At 45.2% G+C, this 14,373-nt stretch overlaps 1 non-coding gene across 1 annotated transcript; it reads right to left on the reverse strand.

The window, feature by feature from the left end:
* Nucleotides 1–12,249: 12,249 nt before the first annotated feature.
* On the reverse strand, nucleotides 12,250–12,321 carry trnae-uuc (transfer RNA glutamic acid (anticodon UUC)). Its single transcript has one exon. It is a non-coding gene; the product is annotated as a tRNA-Glu (tRNA).
* Nucleotides 12,322–14,373: the final 2,052 nt, after the last annotated feature.

Consider the following 14,373-nt stretch of genomic DNA (forward strand, 5'->3'; position numbering starts at 1 on the left):
ATGCTGTTGTCACTGAAATGAAGTTTTCCTCCAAACACACTTAAGGCTATCTGGTTGCATAAGTGTTTTCAGGTTTCTGTGTGCTGGATAATGTGTGATCAGCAGGCATCTGGCAATCTACAGGAATTGCCACCTTTGTTATGTTCATTTAACTGTACTGACCGTGATCACTTATTTTGTGATTTACGTTTCAGGAAGATGTGCAGAAAGAAATCTGAAAGCAAATGATCCATCAACTTCTGACAGAGCCATTTGATTCATTGGTACTTGAATATCAGCAGTCATTCAAATCAAGAAGACATGATTGTTTTTGTTTGCTTGAAAGCTTTTGGACACTGGTGCGGAAGGAAGAATACTGAGACACCGAATAAGGGAGATTCAGTGCGCTGACTGTGAAAAGTGCTTCATACCATTTACTCAGCTTGGAGGAATCAAAATCTCACCCCTCACGGTGGGAAAGACTATGTTCCCGTTCTGTTTGTAATTTCAAATGCAAAGCAACACAAGGAAAGCTCCCCCAACGGGGAAACAGTGGAAATGTGGGGACAGTGTGAAGGGATTCCCTTCCCCATCCCTGCTGGAAACCCACAGATGCATTCACACCGGGGAGAGGCCATTCACCGACTCAGTGTGCAGGAAGGGGTTCAGTCTGATCAGCCATCTGCAGACGCACGAGTGGGTCCACAAGGGAGAGAAGCCATTCATGTGCCCCATGTACAGGAGAGGGTTCACTCAGTCAGTTGCACTGCTGACCCACCAGCGGGTCCACACTGGAGAGAGGCCATTCACCTGCTGTAAATGCCAGAAGGGCTTCACCTGCTCCTCCCACCTGCGGAGGCACCAGTGAGTTCACGTGTCATCGCAGGGGGAATTGAACGAGTCATGGCTGAATGCCACTGGGGGCTCCCAGGTTCGAATCCCGCCGTGGCAGATGGCAGAATTGGAATTCAGTGAGTAATCTGGACTTCAGATTCTAAGGATGAAACCAGTTTCAGGGGAAAACACCCCATCTGATTCACTCTTGTCCTTTTTTGGGAAGCAGCCTGCTGTTGTGGGAAAGGGTTCACTCAGTCGTCCCAGCTGCATGCTTTACCTGGCTGTACCAGGGATCTAGTTCCAAAGCAACATCTCAGCTGACCAATAATAAAGAGAGTGGGGATGGGGGGAGTTGGGGAGTGTGTGCACTTTGAGCTTGAGCTTTTTTAAAAAAACTACTTTTTGTGCGCCTTTTTGCTGGGGAGATCTGAAGCTGTCACAAAATTGGGGCGATGTAGAAATTACCTGAACTTACTGCTAGGCTTAAACGCTTGTTGAAAGCCGTGAGATCCAACAGGTTTTTGTTTTAAAGCTGCTCATTGCTTTCAGCTTCCAGCACTAAGTTTCCAATGTCATATCTCAGAAGGAGCAGTGAATGAGTAGCTAATATTGTCAGAAATTGTCAATTTTTCAGGACTGCAGGTTCATTGTTTCATTGGCATTGCAACGTTTACTGGCAACAGTGGGAGGTGTGGGCTGTATTCACTGGAAACCAAGTTTAAAAATCACACAAACACCAGGGTATAGTTCAACATTTGGAAGCACTAGGTTTCGGAACGCTGCTCCTTCATCAGGTAGCTGCGGAATAGGATCATAAGACACAGAATATATAGCAAATATTATAGTGCCATGCAACATAAATGATATATTGAAGAAACCCAGATTGCTGTTAAGTCTTTCACCTTTTAAAATCGGTTGCAGATTTCGGTTCGTTAATATGTAAATTCCAGAACTTCTTTTAAATCACATTCTCCAGGTAACAAAATGTTTTATAAAAGGAGGTGACACCTCAGGTCAGACAACACATGAAAGCTCAGAGGTTATAGTATGTCTGTATCCCAATCTTAAGTCAGACGGGTTCTATTTCCAAATACATAATCCTGCAAATGCAAATTCACCCCAAAGACTGCTGTGTGTAAGTCATGCATAAGAGAGTGCGTGTGTTGAGCGTGTGTGTGCTGGATAAAGTGTGTGTGTGATGGAATATAACATGTGAGAGAGTGTGTGGGAGGCCGTGAGTGTGTGGGGTGTATTTGTGTATGTTTAAGAGAGAGCGTGTCTGTCAGGGAGGGTCTGCGCGAGCGTGCCAGTGTGTAAGAGTGTGTGTGAGAGAGAGAGTGTGTGTATCGTGTAGCTGGGTCTCCTGTGGTGTGACATGAACCCAAGGTCTCGGCTGAGGCCATCCTCATGTGTTCCAAACTTGCCTATAAGCCTCTTCTCAGCCACTAGAAATGTTGGAGAGGACAAGGTGAAGAGCCTATGCCGGAAACGTTGATTGTCCTGCTCCTCGGATGCTTCCTGACCTGCTGTGCTTTACCAGCACCGCGCTCTGGACCCTAATCTCCAGCATCTGCAGCTATCACTTTCGCCCTGTAAGCGGCGAATATTCTATTCCTAGAATTTTAAATCCTTTCAAGTATTCCCCCTCCCCTCACCCTAAACCTATACCCTCTAGCTTTGGAATACCTCTACCCTGGGGTAAAGACAGAAACGTTGAGCAGCCAGACAAAATCCAAAAAGAATAAAATGCACAGGCACAGGGAAAAGACATTGCAGCAAAAAAAAAAAAATGGCTTCGGCAATTTTCTCTCGTTTTCGCATTTGGACACTTAAAACTTTGTCATGATTTGGAGGTGTCAGTGTTTGGCTGGAGTGTATAAAGTTAATAATCACACAATACCAGGTTGTAGTCCAAAAGACTTTTTCGGAGGCTCTAGCTTTCTCCTCAAGGTCATAAATTCTGTCTTACGGTCTTATACTCCACAACTGCCTGACGCAGAAGCAGCGCTCCGACAGCTAGCGCTTTCAAAACAAATTTGTTGTACTATAACCAGGTGTTGTGTGATTTTTAACTTTAAAATTTGTCATTAACAGCAGCATCGCGGCAGAGCATACTGAGCATGCTCCGCTGGTGTCAGCAAGCACTGCGCATGTCCGCTGGTGTCAGCAAAGCATTGAGCATTCTCCTGGTTGAATGCAGAAATGGCGCGCGAGCTCCTTTCCATGGACCAATGGAGAATCTTGGAGGACCGGAAGGAGTTTGGTCGTCCAGCCAATTAGTCATTGTCGAAATGTGGAAGTTGGACCGTGAGCTCTGAAGCTGCTGCTGTTCCTTTCTCTCTTAATAATATTAAACCTCACCACAGACTGTAACTTCATTCCTCTGTCTAACATTTGTGAGTACAACTGTCATTTTCTCACCACTTTTTCCATTTTTTTTTCATTCTGGTATTCGATAGTTGTCTTGCAGCAACTGAAAGGTATGAGTGAATCGAGAGAGGGGGCGGGTTGTGGAAAAGTTGATCCAGGTCTGTTTCTCAATTTGCAAACACATGGCAAACGCAGTGCCACAATGTGAAGTTACAGCTTTTGATGTGTAAAAAAATATATGAGGTGCATTATTTAAATGGTGATATGTTGAGATGTGGTGAAATGAGGACTGTAGATGCTAGAGATCAGAGTTGAAACGTGTGGCGCGAAAAAGCACAGCAGGTCAGGCAGCAACTGAGGAGAAGGAGAGTCGACGTTTTGGGCACGAGCTCTTCATCAGGAATGATGTGTGGATGGATAAAGGGGCCTCAGCGTCCTTCGAAACAAGTCAATGCCAGTTGCCAGACGGGCGCCGCAGGCAATGAGCAAAGCAAGTGATATATTAGCCAGAGGAATTGAGTGCAGAAGTGTGGATGTCTTCTTGCAGTTAGCTCGGTCGTTGAACGTACTCAAGGCTGAGATCATTTGACTTTGAAGAACAAAGAAGTGGATGGTTATGGGGGAATGCAACAAAATGGTTGTAATACCAGTATAGAACAGTTACAGAGTCATACAGCACAGAAACAGACCATTCAGTGCAACTAGTCCATGCTGATTGTGTTCTGAAACTAAACTAGTCTCACCTGCCAGTGATTGGTACATATCCTTCCGAACCTTTCCAATTCATGTGCTTATCCAAATGTCTTTTAAACATTGTAATTGTAACTACATCCACCAGCTCCTCTGGGCATGATTCCACACACGAACCACTGTTTGTCTTAAAACAAAATGATGCCGTCATGTTTTTAAAAAATATTTCTCCTCTCATCTTCAAAATTTGCTCCCTATTCTTGAAACGCCCACCCTAGGGAAAGAATACGTGCCATTCACCTCATCTATACCCCTCATGATTTTATAATCCTCTCCAAGGTCACCTCTCAACCTCTGATGCTCCAGTGATAAAATGTTCCAGCTTATCTACCTAGATTCCGGCATATTCATATCCAGCTATGAACTGCTCAGTGCTGGTGCCAGCTGGAAAGACCAAATGACCTATTCCACTCCCAACTCTCACACTCTGTGTGTAGGACAGCAAGAGAACATACGACATTGGTGCAGAAAGTAGGCAATTCGGCCCATCAGGTCTGTTCCACTATTCAGTTACGGCTGATACATTTCTCAACTCCATTTTGAAATTTGGGTTTTGGAAAGGCAAATCAAGGCAGGATCTACAGTTTACGGGAATTGTTCAATAAAGATACCTTGGAGTGTAAGTTCAAAGTTTCCTCAAAGTGGAGTTCCAGGTAGACAGGATAGCGAAGAAGGTGTTTGGTATGCTTGCCTTTATAGGTCAGTGCATTTCAGTACAGAAATTGGGAGGTCATGTTGCGGCTGTAAAGGACATTGATTAGGCCACTTTTGGAATATTGCGTTCAGTTCTGGTTTCGCTGCTACAGGAAAAGTGTTGTGAATGTGTGAAAGGGTTTGGAAAAGATTTACAAGGCTATAGCCAGAGTTGGAGTGTTTGAGCGATTATGGAGAGGCTGAATAGGCTGGGGCTGTTTTCCCTGGAACATTGGAGGCTGAGGAGTGACTTTATAGAAGTTCATGAGGAGCATGGATGGGGTGAATAGCCAAAATCTTTTCCCCAGAGTAGGGGAGTCCAAAACTAGAGGGTATAGGTTTGAGGTGAGAGGGCAAAGATTTAAAAGGAACCTTATGGACAACTTTCTCACGCAGAGGGTGCTGAGTGTATGGAATGAGCTGCCAGATAATGGTGGAGGCTGGTGTAATTACAGCATTTTAAAAGGCGTCTGGTAGTAGGGAGAATTGAGAGGGATATGGGTGAAGTGCTGGCAAATGGGACTGTGTTAATTTAGGATATCTGGTCAGCACAGACAATTTGGACTGAAGGAAAGCAGTGAGTGTCAGAAAGTGTCATTGTGAAGACTGGACTTTCAGAGCAGCTTTCAAAGATCTTTTATCCTTACTGGGATCATGATGGGATTTGAATTTTCGTTCTCAGAAGACCTAGATCTCTGGGTTACTTAACCAGTATCACTAGATCACAATCTTCACTTCAGTCACAATTTTCTGCTGAATATTTTCCTTTATTCATTCATAGGATGTGGCACTTTATCTCCCAGAAAAACCAAGTGCCATTTCAGAGGGCAATTACATTACTGTGGATCAAGAGTGACACAATCGCCTAACTGGATAAGGACTAAAGATTTCCTTCCTTCACAAGATAGGTCCTTATATCAATTGCTAAGATCAACAAAGCAGCGATAAGCTTTATATTCCAGATATGTTAATTGATTTCAAAGTGCATCGGGGACAAAGCAGCATCAATTTGAAACTCCAGATGTTAAATCCAGTAACAATGCCAAAATGTCACCAACTCCGTACAATCTCTAATTTTCAAATACTGACTGACCTGTAGTTGCTAGTTGTATCCTTTCCCCCTTTATTACTTACTATTCAATTCAGCCCATTGAATCAATTCTGCCATTTATTCACATCACGTTTGCTCTGGTAAGCATCAACTCCACTTCCCTGCCATTTCCCCATAATCCTCAATTCCCTCACTGGTTTAAACAAAAATCTGACAGCCTTGAATGTACTTAATGACCGAAGCTCAACAACACTCTGTAGTAACATGTTCCACAGATTTACTGCCCTCAGTAACAATTCCTATCTGTCGTCAACATGCAATCCCTCATTTGCAGGTTATTCCCTTCTCCACATCAACCCCGTCAAGTATCCTCAGAATCTTTTATGTGAAAATAAGGTTACCTCTAAATCTTCTAACTTCGAATAAGTACAGGCCCAACCTATTCACCTCTCTTCATGTGATATTCTTTTCATCCTGGTCAACTTTCTCTGAACTGCCTCCAAAGCCAGTATATCTTTCCTCTGGTAAATGACCCTCCCAGTGCTCAGTTGTGGCTTGACTCGTGCCTGACATAGGTTCACTATAACCTCCCTCCGTTTATCATCTATTTAAAGGCCAACTTCCCATTTGCCTTCCCTATTATTCACTGAACTTGGCTGAAGAGATGCATGGAAATGGGCTTCCAAATCCCTCTATTCAACAGCTTTCTCCATTTAACATTCAACGCTTTTCCTCCTGCCAAAGTGCACAACCTCATTTCCCCACATTCTATTCCATCTGCCAAGGGTTTGCTCATTTGCTTGATCTGTCTATATCCCTCTGCAGATATTTCATGTCATTCTCACCACCTGCCGCCCCATCAACCATCTTTTCTGCAATCTTGGCAATAGTGCATTCACTTTACTTATCCAAGGACTTCATATGCATTTTGTAAAAATATTGTGGCCCCTGTGGCAGTCTACTAGTTACAATTTGCTATCCTGAACATGCCCCTTATCCTAATTGTATCATTGGTCAGCCAATCCTCTGTCCATGCCTCTTTGCTTATTATTTCATGAGATGTGAATATCATTGGCTTTGCCAACAACCCTTCCCAAACTGTCCTTGAAAAAGTGGTGCTGAACTGCCTCTTAAATTGCTTCACAATTATGATTTGGTCTGCACTAATGTTCAGGAGTGAATTCCAGGATTTTGATAAATAACAAAGAAGCAATGCGATATATTTCACAGTTGGAATGCTGTATGTACACTTACCTGCTCTTGGTGGTTGAGGTGGTGGTTGGAAGGTGCTTTTGAAGAGCCACCACTTAATCAAGCTAGACTGATAGATTGTGGCCAGAAATTCTGCTTTTTGACTTTCCTCATCAATCTACATTCTTTCCAGCCACGTTTTTAGTCTCAAACTGCCACACAATGCCTCCTGTTATAGCTTCAGTCAACGATAATAACATTGCAATTCTTGGGATGATTTTTCACACCTGAGTGCAACATAAATACAGATCATTGTTTCCAGCTTTGGTGGAAAACAGCAAATTGGTGGATAATTACAGTTAGTGCAAACAAAGCTAGCGATCGATCAAGATTAACCCTGTTTACTTCAATGGCCAAATTACATTTTGAAAACCAAGCACACTCAGACAACATGTCAAAGTGGTTCATAGGAGGAGAAATGGGGCATTGAAGAGGAGTGAAATGATTGCTTTTGGTCACCGCCACCATTATCCGAAAATCAGGTTGAAAGGATTCTTAAAAGGTGGGCAAAGAAGTGGAGTGGTATAACACTTCAGACACCGCAAAGTGTACGACCACTTTCCAGTGGAAGAAAAGGACATTTCTTATTTCTAGAAGAACGGGGAAACAAACGAGGAATACATCTGAATTGGGAGCTCTTTCTTGTTAAGGATGTTCCTTCACCACAGTCTTGGTTTAGAGCATCAGTTCTTCATCAGGAATGAAGGTTGGTCCAAAGGGTCTGAGAGATAATTGGGAAGGGGATGGGGATGGAGGGGAGGTAGCTGTGAATGAAATAGGTCGATGGAGGTGGGGAGAGATCGTGAGAGGTAAGACAGGAGGGTGGAGCGAATAGGTGGGAAGCAAGATAAAAAGGTAGGACAGATCAAGAGGCCAATGCCAAGTTGGAAGGTTTGAATCTGGGACAAGGCGCGTGGAGTGGGAGTGAGGGTGAGGGGAAATATGGAAGCTGATGAAATCAACATTGATCCCATGTAGTTGGTGAGTCCCAAGGCGGAAGATGAAGTGTTCTTCTTACAAGCGTCAGGTAGCTAGATCTTGGAGGGGGATGCGGCCCAGGACTTGCAAGCCCTTGACGGATTGGGAGGGGGAGTTCAAGTATTCAGCCACAGGGCGGTGGGGTCGTTTAGTTTTGGAGTCCGAGAGCTGCTCCCTGAAATGTTCTGCAAGTTTGCATCCAGTCTCCCCAATGTGGCAGAGCAATGGACATATAAATAAGTCTTATAAACAAATTGTATAAATTTTAGCATGCCAGAGTTATTATCTTCAATTAAGTTAAAGAAAACTTTAATTAAATTGGGTGACTGCATGAAACGGTTTGTTGGTCAGGCTCAACTCATCACCTTCAAATGAGACAATCCCATTGATTGCGGTGAACTGCTCTTTTTGCTATAAAATCACAAGTTATTGAGTCATTTTCACAACTTACTGGTATTCACACCTGCACATTCAATGTCAAATTCTGACATCAGAAATGAAATTACACCATTAGTTTTGACTTACAATATTCGAACAAACAAATTACTAGCATACAGTGAATACCAAGTCTGATTAATATGAAATTAAATTCGACCAAAAAAAAAAGAGTAAAATCAGGATGGGAGATAACAAATGGGGGAAGGGTAGAAGGCAAGAAATGCAGCAACATAGAAGGTGCTCCTCCAGGGAATGTATTTTACCAACTACAACTGCTCAATATAAACAAACACTCTGACATGATCCTCCGGTTTTAACGTAAACCATACCCCATACAGTAGATACCATTTAAATAAGTTAATAGATACAAGCCTTGAGCAAATTCAGCCTCCAGCTTCTTTGAGCTCGGACTTCCTCCAGCTCCAGTGGGTTGTTGAGTTCCTGGGCTCCAGCTGCCACGACCACTCCTCCACTGAAGAAGCTTTGGGAAGCAGATGCAAAGGCAAGATACAGAACAGAGCACCTTTGCCAAGGAAAGCAGCTTATGGAGACATTGAGCAATAGCATCACATGGTTTTGATCCATCGACCTCTGGGTTGTGTGCCCAGCACACTCACGCAGCACTACTCTGGTATCGTGTGACATCTGACTTCATCAACTGTGGGTTTGTGTTGAACTTGATAGGATATTTTGTCCAACTCAGCATGTTTAAACAGTATCGCTCAGAGGGATTCATTTAAAACATTGGAGGTGGTGAGCATAACAAGATTGAACTATTCAAAGTTACTTGGACTCTATTTTAAACTTCCATCCGGAATAATAGTCAGAGACACATACAGCATGTAAACAGACCCTTCGGTCCAACTTGTCCATGCTGACCTGAAATCCTAAATTAATCTCGTCCCATTTGACAGCACCTGACCGATATCCTGTGGCAGTTCATTTCATATATGTACCACTCTCTGCATGAGGAAGTTGTCCCTTTAATATATTTCGCCTCTCACCCTAAACCTATGCCCTCCAGTTCTGGACGGCCCCATCCCAGGGAAAACACCTTCTCTATTACCCTGTCCATGCCTCTCATGAATTTGTAACCTCTATTAGGTCACTCCTCTGCCTCCGATGCTCCAGTGAAAACAGCCCCAGCCTATTCAGTATCTCCCTGTAGCTCAAACCCTCCAAACCCCAGCAACATTCTGTAAATCGTTTCAAATAGAGAAGTGAACGTTTCAGTCCTGAAGAAGGGTTAATACCCAAAACGCCGACCACTCCTCAGGTGGCTGTCTGTGAGGAGTTTGCATATTCTCCCAGTGTCTGCATGGGTTTTCTCTGGGTGATCCTGTTTTCTTACATAAACCAAAGATGTGCAGGTCATGTGGATTGGCCATGCTTAATTGCCCATAGAGTTAGATACATTAGTCAGAGGGAAATGGGTCTTCGGAGGGTCGGTGTGGACTTGTTGGGACAAATGACCTGTTTCCACACTGAAGCTAATCGCATCTGCCATTTTTTTGACTCTAACGAATGGCAGAGTGGACTCGATGGGCCGAATGGCCTAACTTCTGCTCCAATACCTTGCGGCCTTATGTTTCTCTGGATAATTTCATTGCCAATGTGCAGTCCCGGGCCCAATGAGCAGCAGTGTCCACTGAAAGCAAAGTTCATAGGATCGTAGGACTCCTACAGTGTGGAATCATGTCCTTCAGCCCAACACATCTGCACTGAGCCTCCGAAGAGTAACCCAGTTAGATCAATTTTCCTAGCCTCCACAAATTGCACACAGACCCCCAAGGAATTGATCCTGGGTTCCTGGTGCCATGAGGCAACAGTGCTAAGCACTGAGTCTCCGTGACGCCCTGAGCCACCGTGAGGTTGTGGTTGTTGGGGCGGGTGGAGGTAATTGCAGTCCAGCAGAAAACAAAAACAGCTCACCTACTCTCCCACTGCACCCACTGTCAGAACTGGCATGAGGTTCAGTCCATTGGGTGACTCAAGACAGAACACCGGTGGGATCTGATGCTGGGAGCGTTAGTGCTCCCGCTGGTGTTTCCGCAAGTTGCAGGAAAACATGAACCAATTCCCACACTCGTGCCCGCTGAAGGGCCTCTCCCCTCTGTGGACACACTGGTGCTTCAGCAGAGTGGAGGAGCAGATAAAGCCTTTCCCGCACTCGGGCAGGAAAATGGTTTCTCCCCGGTGTGGACGGATTGGTGGAACAGCAGGGCTGAGGAATTCCTGAAGGCCTTCCTGCACTTAGGGCAACTGAACGACCTCTCGCCCATGTGGACCCACCAGTGGGCCAGCAGATCAAAGCAAAGAGCAAATCCCTTCCTGCACTCGGGACAGAAGAACGGCCTCTCCTCGGTGTGGACCCACTGGTGTCTCAGCAGTTGGGAAGAAATGCTGAAAGGCATCTCGCACTCAGGGCAGGAGAACAGCCGTCCCTGGCATGGACCAACTGGTCCGTCAGCAGGGCAGAGGAATCACTAAAGGCCTTCCCACACACAGGGCAGCAGAAGGGCCGCTACCCTCTGTGGACCCATTGGTGCTTCAGAAATCTTTCAAATTTCACAATATCCTTCTGGTAGGAGGGAGACCAGAATTGCACACAATATTCCAAAAGTATTCCACAATATTCCAATGTCCTGTACAGCCACAACATAACTTCCCAATTCCAAAACTCAGTCAGTGGATTGGCAAAGTTTTCAAAACCCACAAAATAACATAGGAAAGAACGGAAGGACAAACCGAATTTTTGAGAGTCAGCTTGGAAGCATCAATGAGAAATCGGCGGACTGGGTTTATTGGGGACCCGTTCTCCTTAAATACATTATATACGTATTTCTCTTGTGCTCTTCGTAGTTTCTCTGTGCTGCAGTGTGTAGTGGCTCGTTGAAATGATGTCCTGATGCAGCTTCGTTTGTGGGTGTTGGGATGATTGCTTCTGCGGTTAAGTACTTGGTTTGTGTGTGTTGTTTTTCTGTAGACGCTAGTTTGAAGTTCCCCATTGTGTGACATCTAGGAATGGCACTTTGTTGCTGTTCTCCTCCTCTTCAAACCAGGAGACCCCCTCAGGCCATAGTCTCACTACTTGGAACACCAATATGCAGACTAGTCAAAGGCCTCCACAGAAGACTAAAACACCAAGTCGAAGATTCACGCCAGTCCAGTTACTACATCCAAGAATTCTTGAACACCAAAGACACCAAGGTAGAAGAGGATGGAATAATGCTGTCCTTTGACATAACAGCCCTGTTCACATCCATTAACATCAACGTCGCCAAAGAAAACTGAAGACACTACTAGAAGAACCAAAGACACAAACACCAAACAGCACCAACTTCATCAGCAAAGATAACACTGGAGGTGCGGAGCTGTGCCTTACCACCCACTTCATATTCAGTAACAAGACTAACAAACAGATCAACGGAACATCCATGAAACCACCAGTATCAGGATTCCTCGCAGAAGCAATAATGCAGAGACTCGAACAAACAGCCCTTCCAATGATCCAACCCAAACTTTGGGTCCGCCACAGTGATGACACTTTTGTCAGCACAAAATGAAACAAATTAGAGGAAACCGACAACACCATCAACAATATCCTTATTGGCAAAAAATTCACAAAAGAGGAGAACAACAACAAAGTGCCATTTCTCGATGTCACAGAAGAGCGAACAGTCAATGGTAAATTCAAAACAGCCTCTACAGGAAAACAACGCACGCGAACCAAGAACTTAACTACAAAAGCAATCACCCCTACACATACAAACAAATCTGAATCAGGACACAATTCCTACGAGCCACGACACACTGCAGCACCCAGGAACTATGAAGATCAATAAATAACTGCACAGCGCATGTAGGCAGAATGGCTAACCAATAGTCGCGCTGAAAATGGCTTCCCTGGCCGGGAATCGAACCCGGGCCACAGCGGTGAAAGCGCCGAATCCTAACCACTAGAACACCAGGGAGACACGGATGTACCTTCGTATGCTCTAATGAAAATTGCTTCGCTGCCCGGGAATCGAACACGTGCCGTGGTGGTAAGAAGACTTCCACATGTTCATCCACCAATGTAATTTTTTGTATCCATTGCTCCCGATGCGATCTCTCCAACATTGGGGAGACTGGAGGGTCAAGTCACACCTCCGGGAAACCCGCACCAATCAACCCCAAAGCCCCGTGGTTCAACATTTCAACCCCCCTCCCACTCTGCCGAGGACATGCAGGTCCTGGGCCTCCTTTCACCGCCGCTCCCTCCCGACCCGACGCCTGGAGGAAGAACGCCTCATCTTCCGCCTCGGAGCACTTCAACCCCAGGGCATCAATGTGGACTTCACCAGTTTCCTCATTTCCCCTCCCCCCACCTTACCTCAGTTCCAACCTTCCAGCTCAGCTCTGACCTCATGAACTGTCCAACCTGCCAATCTCCCTTCCCACCTATCCGCTAAACCCTCCTCTCTGACCTGTCACCTCCATCCCCACCACCACTCATCTATTTTACTCTTTGCTACCTTCGCCCCAGCACAACCCCCACCTCCAATTTATCTCTCCACCCTGGGGGCGTCCTGCCTCTATTCCCGATGAAGGGCTTTTGCCCGAAACGTCGATTTTCCTGCTGTCTATCCTGCTGTGTTTTTCCAGCTCCATTGTGATCGAAACTCTGGCTTCCAGCATCTCCAGTCCTCACTTTTGCTGACCCAATAAACCCAGTCTGCCGATTTCTCATCAACAAATTGACACAAGCTGAAACAACGTGTGCAGAAACCCAAGCTACATTACCTTACATTAAATACATCTGTTAAATGATGTCCAGACAACTCAACCCTCTCACCAGCATGGTAGCCCACGTTAGAAATTAAATCAATTCAGCCTCGTGTGCAGGAATGAGAATCCTTTCAATTTCCCAAACATTTCGGCAGAGATTTCAAACCATTTGGAAAAAAAGTAAAAGTGACATTAGGAAGAACATTTTCTCACAGGGAGTGGTTCGGATCCGTAAATCCCTGTCTGACCATGACAAAGAGGCAGATTCACGAACACAAAAGGGAATTCGGTGGTCATGTTCAATGTAACAATGTGGAGATTTACAGGGAGAAGGCAAGGGAATGATACAAAAAAAGACTCTCATTTACTTGCTGTGCAGAACCAGCAGAGCTGAGGTGGGCCTCCAAATGCGCTGTGACACGTGTTGTGATTTAGAGTGAACTCGCAGTTCGACCAACGGAAGGTGGGAATTTAGAAAAGTTTATATTTACACAATCTCCTCACGTCAGCGCAACAACAAAATGGTTTAATTATCCACCAGTGGAGAGAAACCTGCTCCTGGAGATGTGACAAACAGCTGGCTCAGGGATACCAGTCCACATTGCTCTCTTTGCCACCAGTTCAGAGGGAGAACATTGGAGGGACAAAGGAGTGAACAACGATCTGTGTCGGAGGGTGACTAACTGTTAATGGAGACTATTCCTGGCTAACAATAAGTCGTGTGTAACAGCACACAATGTGATAACAAGGCCTCGTGTGGATGTGGTAGGGGTCAAGGTCATGGTGGAGTTCGGGTCAAACAATATTGATCTCGATGTTGAAGACTGGAGGGCTATAGGATCTCCACGTGGAAAATGAGGGGTTGGTCTTCCATCAGGAGCTGAGCTTTACTGGAACACTGCTGCATACCTGAGACAGAGAAGTTGACCAGGGAACAGGGTGGCGTGTTAAAGTGACAGGCAACCAGAAGCCTTTTGTTGCGTGCAGAACCGAGATGTTCTGCGAAGCAGTCACCCAGTTTATGCTTCATGCTACGTTGGGGAAACCACACTGTGAGCAACGAATGTAGGAGACTCGATTGTGGCAAATGTGCAGGTAAAGTGCTGCTTCACCTGGAAGGTATGTTCGAGCCCTTGGATATTCAGGAGGGAGCAAGTAAATAGGCAGGTGTTACACATTCGGCGGTTGCAGGGTAAAGTGCCTTGGGGCAATGAGAGGTGGGTGTGGGGTGTTGCGAATGAAGGAAGAGTGGACCC

This window comes from Chiloscyllium plagiosum, unplaced genomic scaffold (genome assembly GCF_037043375.1).
Source record: "Chiloscyllium plagiosum isolate Xiang-an unplaced genomic scaffold, Cpla_swu_hap1 HiC_scaffold_27, whole genome shotgun sequence".
Classification (NCBI taxonomy): domain Eukaryota; kingdom Metazoa; phylum Chordata; class Chondrichthyes; order Orectolobiformes; family Hemiscylliidae; genus Chiloscyllium; species Chiloscyllium plagiosum.